Source organism: Chlorocebus sabaeus, chromosome 9, assembly GCF_047675955.1.
Source record: "Chlorocebus sabaeus isolate Y175 chromosome 9, mChlSab1.0.hap1, whole genome shotgun sequence".
Classification (NCBI taxonomy): domain Eukaryota; kingdom Metazoa; phylum Chordata; class Mammalia; order Primates; family Cercopithecidae; genus Chlorocebus; species Chlorocebus sabaeus.
In genome coordinates, this window is record NC_132912.1 from 83,995,131 (window position 1) to 84,006,709 (window position 11,579).

The following is an 11,579-nucleotide window of genomic DNA, read 5'->3' on the forward strand; positions in this document are numbered from 1 at the left end:
CTAAGAAAAATCAATGAGTTAGGAATCCTATTATATCTACTCTTATTCATATTATTTCCTGCATTAGCCAACACATGCTGAAAATAATGACACAGAAGGGAGAAAGACAGCTCCATCCACAGGTTTTTTGTTTTGTTTTTGTTTTTGTTTTTGTTTTTGTTTTTGTTTTTTTCCACTCCTTTGTCACTCCTCTGTAATCCAAAGTTAGAGGTATAAGATTATTGGTCGAATGTGCATATATCAAAGGTAAAAACAAATGAATTAATTTTCTTCGATGTTTTTACTATGTTTGTGTAGTGTGACAGATCCCCCACAATGTTACTTAAGGTTACTTAAGGTTTTATGACCCCTGCCTGAATCCTGATCATCTCCAAATAATGATTTCTGAAGCTCTCCTGCTGCCATCCAGGAGTGCTTCGTATGTAAGTCCTAAAACTCATCTATTCACCAAACTGGACTTTTCCAAGTTGTTGCTGGGTCTCTGGGCTTTCTCCCAGTTTGGAGGATGGTATATTTTTTATATGATTCTGGGTTGTTCTTATTGGTGTAACAAACAGGATCCAAGAGACCAAATTAATGAGTCAGGAAGGGACGTCTGTCGGGGGAATCCTGGGGTGGGCAGTAACACGTATATGCGGTTGAGTTGCTCTACTGTTCAGCCTTTGTGGGCTAACACGCATGTATGGGGACACTCAGAGAATGCAGGTGGGACTAAGAATCTATTGCAAGAAGCTAAGATGCTAAAGTGCAATAAGGATAGTAAACATGCTGTTGTTGAAATAGGGCTGGCTGTTGAGAAAGTATTAAAGCAGGGAAGGGAGAAAAGGTAGAAACTCCCACAAAAGTTTAGGACTCTAGCTGGTTTTCCAGGACTCCAGCTGGTTGCGTATTATAACCCATTTTTGTACACTTTTTAATACTGATGGGTAAATTACATTAAGAAACATTCAGAGCATAGATGGTTAATGTGCACCTATAGAGTTAAGTATAGTCTTCCAAAGCCATCTATTTCCATTTCTATCTGCTTTTAATCTGCTGTTATACAAGCTACTGGAGTTGAGAGAAAACTCACTGTTTATAGTAAAACTAATTAAAGGTTATTTGGAGATTTTGTTTTTGTAATATAGGTCAGTAAGTTCTAGCTAAGATGTAAACAATAAAACTCATCTGGAACTGAAGAAACAGTAAAAACAAAAAGGATTTTTTGCTGGCTTTTTTTTTTTTTTTTTTAATCAAACTATCATGGAAATGGCTTTACCCAAAATTTCTATCCAGTTTTCCTTAGACTACCTATCAGGGCAAATAAAGTTTAGATGTATGAACAGGTCCCAGTTTTGTCAAAAATAGTTTGAATCCAGCTGTCTTTTATAAAATAATGAGTTTGTGATACTTCCCTATGGCTAAAATTTTGAGATAAAAGTTATTGGATCTTGGTGTGTGGATGTGTATGTTTAAACATGTTTATGTGTATATACGTGTATTACATTCTGTGTTGTCTCTAGTATGCTACCAAGTTGCATGAAAAATACATTAGTGCTCTAAAATTAACTAAGTCCAAATTATTTCAAGTTCATGTGAATTCAATAATCTTTTGTAAATAAGCTAGAGATAAGATTATTGGCAAAATAAAAATAGAAATGTGTTCATAAGTGTCAGTAGATATTTTTGTCTGAGTTTACTGACTGGATAAGCTTTAGATTTATTTTGACACTTTAAGGTGTCAGGGTTTGAAATGAAGGTTATAAGACTGTAAACCTAGCCAAAAACAGAGTGATCTTTGTGTGATTTTTTGATAAGCAAGACTCATTCAATAATTTTGGTTTAACGAAAACAGCTGAATTTCCTGAGTTCTCAGCAGAAATGTCCACATGCTTAGCTTTAACCTTCTTGCTTAGAAAAATACGTGATATTCATAAGCTATGAAAATGGTTAACATGGAAACAACTTAGAATAATTATTAGCTATATTTAATGTGTTGGTTCTCATGAATAATCTAGACAAACTGCTAAAATGAGTACATTGAGCAAATGAAAGTGAAATAAATGCTTGCAGATGAAATGTTTGTGCAGTTTAAAATCTTAAAATTATTTTACAACCTCATTAAATGTGTAAGTCATTTCCAAATTAAAAAAAAAAAATGTTTTGATATAGGGCACTGGTTGCACTTCTGAGCCCATTAACAGGAAATAGAATCTATGATATGAGGGATGCATTGGTGGACCTCAGTGAACTGCATGAAAGCAAGAAATTAGTTCAGAAAGTAATCAAAGAACAAAAAGGGGGTGGACCAAATAGACGTGTACACTTTCACTAGCTCCATCAGGCAATTAACACAAAACAATACCATCCGCCATGGGGACACTCTGAAATCACCCGAACAGTCCAGGAATTACATAAATTACAAATAGCCTGGCCCAGAGCTTCTACAACAGCTCTGTGTGGTTTGTGAAGAAGCTGAATGGTGGCTGGAGAATGACGGTAGACTAAATAAGCTGAATAAAGTGATACCGTCTATACATGCAGCTATGTCTAATATTGCTCAACTGCTAGAGCAAGTTGTCCTTAAGCTGCAAATCGTTCATTCTGTGTTTGTTTGGCTAACAGGTTTTCCAGGATTTCTTTAGCAAAAGATTCACAAAACCAGTTTGCTTTCACTTAGGAAGACCAACATGGGCATTCCAGGTACTACCACAAGGGTACCAACACAGCCCCAACATCTGTCACAGTACAGTTGCATGAAACCCGGCTAGACTCTCTTCACCTGCCTCAGTCTTTCTGCTTCAAGATGTTAATGACAACATGCTAATCTCAGAGTCTCTTACAGATCTGGAGACTGCCCTATAAACCTCCATGTATGGCCTAAAGGACAGGGGATGGGAAGTCAACCCATAAAAGTTATAGAGGCCTGGCATAGCAATCAAATTCCTGAGAGTTACCAGGTTGAGTAAGATGAGAAATATACCCAGAGGTGTCATTAATAAGAAAACACAGCAACCTGTTCCTCAGACAGTAAAGCAACTTAAGGTTTTCCTAGGTTTACTGGGATACTGGAGGATATTCATTTCTAATTTGGCACAAACCCTCTGCCCATTATGCACTCTAGTAAAAACGGATAAAAATGGGACTCTGCACAAATGGAACAAGAGACATTTGACAAAATAAAATTATTGGCAAACCAAGTGTAAGCACTAGAAGACCACTGCCACAGCACGCTTTTGTATCAGAAGTCACTAGAGATGCTACAGGGATGAATTGGGGTTTGTAGCAAAAGCAGCCAGTGGGAATTTATAAGTATGGTTTTGGTCTCGATTATCGAAAGGGGGAGAATATCATTATACAATTCTAGAGTGGCAGCTATTGATCATGTTTAGGGCATTGCAATAAACAGAGGCTATCACCAGAAATAAAGTAGAATGTCACAGTAAAAACTGTCTATCCCATTAAAGGGTTAATGAAAGGCCTTCTAGACAAGGTGAGCTTGGCCTCACCTCTGAGGTGGTACAGTCATATATCCTGCAAACACAGCACATCTACCTACAATAAAGGGATGTCTCATCTACTGTTTTTTTAAGTGAGGCACTACAGGAGGTGCTGGGACCCATTCACTTTCAACAAATGGAAGGGTCAGGCATAACAATGGAGACATCAACTAGGCCAACCACCATATATAGGGAGCCCTGCCAATATCGGCTAGGGCCTGGTACACTGATGTGTCTAACCTGAGTGGACACAACACTGGGGCTGCTACAGGTCTTCCCAGTGAGGTATGCCACTCATCTGGAGACCATCAAGTGTCTTACCACTCTTAGTGTCATGTATGGTATGCCAAGGATAGAAAGTGATCAGAGCCTCCATTTCACAGACTGGAGGTTCCACTTATTATATAACCCAACACGTACTGGCCTCATGGGAAAAAATTTTAAAAAGCCCTGTTGAAAACCCAATTTGCATGCACTGTCCCAGGCTTACTCTTTAAGGTCCTGGACCAAGAATCTCCCTGAGGTCATGCAGACTTTGAATGGATCACTCACTACCACTCATGGCATCACTCCCTATGAATGGTTGGCCTGTAAAACAGGCCCCACAAGCTCTCAGGGTTACTTCTGAGACTCTAAGCCATGCTCTGAAATAGATGGTCAGACTGTGCTCCTGAGAACACCAGTGGATCTGTCAAGTGGCGAAGGCTGTGTGGACCTGAAGTTGAGCTGGAAAGTGGTCCCATATTGGGTCAGTTTTGTGGCACCAGAGGGCACCACAAAGACTGTCAGAGGGAGGTGATCCCAGCTGCGCTCCTTGATGGTGATGTGAGAGCCTTAAGATATCAACATGCAGCAGCACCAATACTTGCAGGAGCAGTCAGAGTGCATAGTGTGGGCAAGGCTGAAAACTTACCATTTGGCTATTATGCCCAATCCTAAAGAGGGAAGCCATGTGTATGGCACTCTAAGCCAGGCCTGGAGCCTACAAGTGGCCCTTTATAGGGCCAATGAGAAAAAATACAGCAGTAATAATATTATAAGAAATAGATACGCCCATGATGGTCCCTACTAGATACCTGTGTTTGTGCCTCTAAGCTTTTGTTCCTGCTACCCATGGCAACTGGTAATGTCTTCCGTGTCTGGGCTGTGACTACAGAAGCAGTCAAAAATCAGTCCAATTATTGGGTATATGAATATCTCCTCCTATCAAATAATAATGGTATGCCTTAAATAAATACAATGCCATTCTCCAGACAGAAATCAACAGCACCAATAATGCACCCAGGCTCCTTGTGGATTGCATCTATCTGGAGGCTTGATCGCCAATGCAATGGAGACCCAATAGCAGGTGCCCTTATCGGCACTACTGTTGTGCCTATATTCCTGATGAAGAAAATAATGTCACAGATGCTTTAGATCATTTGTCAACTCAGATCTATGACATAGCCTTATTAGATTTCTTTGACTCATTCTCAATTTGTTACATCACACCTTTCCTACTCATTGGAGTTATATTTTGCTAACAGGCATCCTAATTTTAGTCACATTCTGCTTTTTATGCTGCTGTGTGTACTGGGGGTGTAGCCTGCATGTAAGAGTTATGGCTCTACATTATAGACTTGCATAGTTTTTCCCCTAGTACCTCGCTCATTGCCTCTCACATAAGATTGGCAGAAAGAATGCAAGAGCTGGGGACAAGGTGGATTGTAGTGTGATGGGTCCCCCACAAGGTTACTTAAGGGTGAATATCTGCTGCCTAAAACCTAAACTCTGAGCAACGAGCCAAGGAGCAAGTGTCTCTGAGAACCCAAACATCTTGAAGAATATCTGAGAACCTCAGATAAAGTCCCATCACATACACACACACATGCAGTAGGTAAAGAGCAGAAAATTAGCTTAAAAGCAGGTTAGAGGTCCCCAAAGCTGACCTGCTATCATCCAGGAGCACCTCGTATTTAAGTCCTAATAAACTCATTTACTCTCCAAACTGGACTTTTCTGAGTCATTCTTTTGTCTCTCAGCCCCCTCCCTGTTTGGAGGATGGTTTTTGTTTTTGTTTTCTTTCTTTCTTTCTTTCTTTTTTTTTTTTTGAGACGGAGTCTCGCTCTGTCGCCCAGGCTGGAGTGCAGTGGCCGGATCTTAGCTCACTGCAAGCTCTGCCTCCCGGGTTTACGCCATTCTCCTGCCTCGGCCTCCCAAGTAGCTGGGACTATAGCCGCCCGCTCTTTTTTTTTTCAGTTCCAGGTTTTTCTTATTACAATTCTTGTAAGAATTATATATTTAAAATTACATATATACATGTGTATATATATGTGTATACACACACACACACGAGCCAGAAACTACCATTTGTGTGATTTCAGTGATTCCATGCACATGACAAATATTTAATTATCAGCGTTTGCAATTTGTATTGACCAACAGAAAAATGAATGGTAAAATTCATGCCAATAACTGAAAGTGTTAATTTTTATTACAGCAACATCAACAGCATGTAAATAAACATGAGAGGTCAACAAATATTTTAATCTTAGTATCCTAAATGTCCTGTTTCTCCTGTGTTTTGAATAAAGGACTCTGCAAATCATGTTGCCAGTCCTCACAACATTGTTCTATGATGCCTCTGGCCATTTGGGATTAATCTGAAAGTGAGAAGTGCAAATCTACTTTTGTATTGGCACTATAAAGCAGGAAAGATGTAATGGCGATACAACATTTAACTTTAAGGGAATAATTCTGAGTTCTGTATACATTAAAAGGGAAAGAGAGTTAATCCACAGAGTCCTTTGCTGAAAGATACAGATGAAGATCGGTTAATGAAATACTAACATCAAGATATCGTTGATACAGGCCTGTCTAAAATTAACTTGGTCTCTACAGCATTGTTTCCTTGAAAACAGCCACATTAAGATAAACTGGCTGTGTTTTGTCTGCTTCGATTGGAACACAGCTGGTTGAAGATTTGTAAGTTAGCATGCTGACTTGGCTCTGCATGCCTAAAACGGTATAAAACATTGATGGGAAAGGGGGCTCTTGCTTCTCTGTTTTAAGATGACCAACACACTCATTGGCTTTTTTCTGTGAAGCTCTGGGTGAATTAAGGGGATAAAAGACATTCTATACTTGGTAGCTCAAACATTTCCTGATGAGATGAACATGTTGTGCCTTCTGTATCTCCTTCCTTTTATGCTTTTTATAAAGCTAAATCAATATAGCATTAGATTAAACTTATTTGTGTCTCATGAGTCTGGTTGCCAATACAATCTCAGAACCACAGCTGTTCTGCCATAGAGTAGAGTGAGGAATTGTCTAGGCTTCCTTGTTTGACTCTATAGGACCAATCACTATGGTGTGGGCCGGTCAACCCACCTAGGAATTATAATAGTGAAATCTCTGAGGCAAATAACAGGGGATAAATACAACTATTGACATCTGGAGATATAATATTATCCCCTAGGGAATTGTCAAAGTGTATGGTCAAGGAGAAAAATGAGGAGATAATAGCTAAAGATAGTTGTTTGGAGCTTGTATTATTAGCCATAATGAAGGTGAAAGTGCTTGAGAGAGAGGTAGCGAAACCAAAGCAGCAATATGTTGAGTGTCTGAGACAAACATTCACCTTGGGGACCTGGTAAAACATTCCTTTAATCATGGCACAGCTTCATGACTGGTCATTGAAAATGCAATTTTGGGGTCAGATGGTGATAGAACCAGAGGCTGTAGTATAGGTATGATTTCATTGAGAAGAACCTTCAGATACTGGAAATCTCTATTTTTCTTGAATATTAGATTATAATTTCTGAGGGCTAATTTTTTTTATGGATACAGCAGAACCGAAAGGAATGTGTGATCTGTGTAATAATTCAATATTTAATGCAATAGTTGATATTCAGAAATTGCCATCAGTGATAAGAGCAATTCAACTTTTGGATAGAGACTGGAGTGACGTTAATTTTTGCAGAGGAGGAATACTGTCAACTTTCCTTTTGGCTATGAAGTAGAAAAATTCACAAGTCTTCAAAATGAAGTTAGTACTTCCAATAAATGAATCATCAAATTTTCAAGTCAGTTGTGTTATCATCTACTCTTTCTATACTTCTGTAAACAAAACCCTATTATTTACTAATATGTCTCATTCTCTACAAAAAATTCAGTTTCCTTAATAATGCTGACTCTGTCAAAGATACGTCTCAGGGTTACAATGATCTTATTTCAATAGTTACACCCTTACTTTGAAGCAAAGTACTATTGTAATGAAGAGATTGGAAAGAGATTTGACTACTTTTTCATTTTTCCTTTTTAAATTTTTCCTTCAGGCTACAGATCATCTTCTGAAACACTGAAACAATAAAGAGCTGCTATCACAGCAAGAACAGATAAAGGACTGGAAATTTCTCCTGCAAGTGACAAGTGCGATCCTATAAAAATGTGGTTTGTTGTTTTAGGGCAAGAAGAACTTTAGAGTACTTTTTATATCCTGTACTTTTTAGGGCAATTACACATGCAATTCCACTGAATTGAACCCAGGAAATACTTTTTTAAAGGACTGATAGAGCATAACCTAAATTGAACAACTGTCCTTTAAAAGGTATTCTAAAGGAGAAGGTCTTGCTTTTTGTGACTTTTTCATCTAGTGTTTAGGTGACACCCTAGAACAGTTTTTTATAACACTATCCAGAGGTAGAATGTATAGGAACTGTGCTCGATTCTTTAATTTAAAGACTTAGATCTGTCTAATGGTTAAGAATTTGGGCTTTGGTATAAAAGAGTTTGGCTTTGAATCCTGGCTTTGGCACTTTTCAGTTATAAACATGCTGATAAATAACTGACTTTCTAGGACTCTGTTTCCTTGTATATAAATATTAATAAATAATTGGTAATTGCCTAATAGAGGATTGCTAGATTAACTGACACAATGCTTGAAAATAACCTGTAGGAATCCTGACCATCTAGAAACAGCGTATTGCTGTTACTTTCATAGTTTTTATTTCTCCTGTTGTATTGCCCAGCTAGATAGAAAAATAGATGGATAGATAGACAGATAGATAGATAAATCTTAAAACATAAATGGATCAAAATTAAGAGAAAATGAAAATCTGAGGCTTATTAGCAAATTTTGTGTAAAACAAGAGTGAAAATTTAAAAATATGTGGAAACTGTCTATCTCTCAGATTCTTTTAAGAAAGTAGTTCTGTTTGATATTTTTAACCTTATGATATATGGGATCCTCATCTGTAATCCTCACTTGTGATTTAAAATATAGACAATTTTTAATGATTAATTAAGTAAGAGAACATGAGTAACAGCATGAAAATGCATGAGACATAGTATCTTCTTCCTAGTGACTGGAACTTAGTATTACTCATCATCATTTTCAGTGCGTATTAAAAGAGATCTTAATAATGCCATTACACCTAATAATGTAGTAATAGTAATGCTTAACATATATTGAGTGTTTATAATATTGTAGAAATTTCTCTCAGTGATATTTTACGTATCAGCTCTCTTAATTTTTCACTATAACCCTTTGTGAAAATTTTGCTATTATCATTGCCAGTTTACAGAGGAAAAGTTTGAAGCATAAAGTGGAATATGCTGCTAAATCCCACAATGTTAATACACAGTAAATTCAAGATGTGAACCCATGTCATCTTTCTCCAAGATAGGGATTTCGCCATAGACTCAGTTCATTTTATTACAAATGTTGTGTAAGATCTGCAGATATATGTGTCTGTTTGTGAAAATTAAAGAAAACATATAAAACAAGACACCCAATTAATGGTGAATCCATACAGCAGTTGCACTCTGAAGGAACAATAGAAATCTGAAATGTTGAAAGAAGCATGGTACTGGTACCAAAACAAAGATATAGACCAATGGAATATAACAGAGCCCTCAGAAATAATACCACACATCTACAACCATCTGATCTTTGACAAACCTGACAAAAACAAGAAAGGGGGAAAGGATTCCCTGCTTAGTAAATGGTGCTGGGAAAACTGGCTAGCCATAAGTAGAAAGCTGAAACTAGATCCCTTCCTTACACCTTATACAAAAATTAATTCAAGATGGATTCGAGACTTAAATCTTAGACCTAAAACCATAAAAACCCTAGAAGCAAACCTAGGCAATACCATTCAGGACATAGGCATGGGCAAGGACTTCATGTCTAAAACACCAAAAGCAATGGCAACAAAAGTCAAAATTGACAAATGGGATCTAATTAAACTAAACAGCTTCTGCACAGCAAAAGAAACTGCGATCAGAGTGAACAGGCAACCTACAGAATGGGAGAAAATTTTTGCAATCTACTCATCCGACAAAGGGCTAATATCCAGAACTTACAAGGAATTCAAACAAATTTACAAGAAAAAAACAAACAACCCCATCAAAAAGTGGGCAAAGGATATGAACAGACACTTCTCAAAAGAAGACATTTATGCAGCCAACAGACACATGAAAAAATGCTCATCATCACTCGCCATCAGAGAAATGCAAATCAAAACCACAATGAGATACCATCTCACACCAGTTAGAATGGCAGTGATTAAAAAGTCAGGAAACAACAGGTGCTGGAGAGGATGTGGAGAAATAGGAACACTTTTACACTGTTGGTGGGACTGTAAACTAGTTCAACCATTGTGGAAAACAGTGTGGTGATTCTTCAAGGATCTAGAACTAGATATCATTTGACCCAGCCATCCCATTACTGAGAGTATACCCAAAGGATTATAAATCATGCTGCTATAAAGACACATGCACACGTATGTTTATTGTGGCACTATTCACAATAGCAAAGACTTGGAACCAAACCAAATGTCCATCAATTACGGACTGGATTAAGAAAATGTGGCACATATACACCATGGAATAATATGCAACCATAAAAAGGATGAGTTCATGTCCTTTGTAGGGACATGGATGCAGCTGGAAACCATCATTCTCAGCAAACTATCACAAGAACAGAAAACCAAACACCATATGTTCTCACTCATGGGTGGGAACTGAACAATGAGAACACTTGGACACAGGAAGGGGAACATGACACACCGGTGCCTGTTGTGGGGTGGGGGGATGGGGAGAGATAGCATTAGAAGCTATACTTAATGTAAATGATGAGTTAATGGGTGCAGCACACCAACATGGCACATGTATACATACGTAACAAACCTGCATGTGGTGCACATGTACCCTAGAACTTAAAGTGTAATTAAAAAACAAAGTAAATAAAAAAAATAAAAAACCAACTCTCAGTTCCAAAGGAACAATAAGAAATAGTGATAAAAGGAAATACATGAGTTTGTGGAAAAAAAAATATTCAAAAAATGTTGCTTTGAATTAAATCAAAATCTAAAAGTTCTAAACATCATGTATAGCAGTAAAAATTAGTGTAAAATCTCACATGTAGACTGCTTTTAAAAGATGATGCTTATTTTGCAATCCCATTACTGGGTATATACCCAAAGGATTATAAGTCATTCTGCTATAAAGACATATGCACACGTATGTTTGTTGTGGCACTGTTCACAATAGAAAAGACTTAGAACCAACCCAAATGCCCATTAATGATAGACTAGATAAAGAAAATGTGGCACATATACACCATGGAATACTATGCAGCCATAAAAAAGGATGAGTTCATGTCCTTTGCAGGGACATGGATGCAGCTGGAAACCATCATTCTCAGCAAGCTATCACAAGAAAAGAAAACCAAACACCACATGTTCTCACTCATAAGTGGGAGCTGAACAATGAGAACACATGGGCACAGGGAGGGGAACATCACACACCGGGGCCTGTCGAGGGGTAGGGGGCTAAGGGAGGAATAGCATTAGGAGAAATACCTAATGTACATGACAGGTTGATGGGTGCAGCAAACCAGCATGTCATGTGTATACCTATGTAACAAACCTGCACATTCTGCACATATATCCCAGAACTTAAAGTATAATAATATTCAGAAAGAAGATGCTTATTTGATTATGTAATGCATGTTATTTAAAAATTTCTATAACAAAAACCTCACAAGTAAACTAACAATTCAGTATTTAATAAAAATTTAGATACAAATCTTTGCTCACAAAGTGTGAATTAGATAAG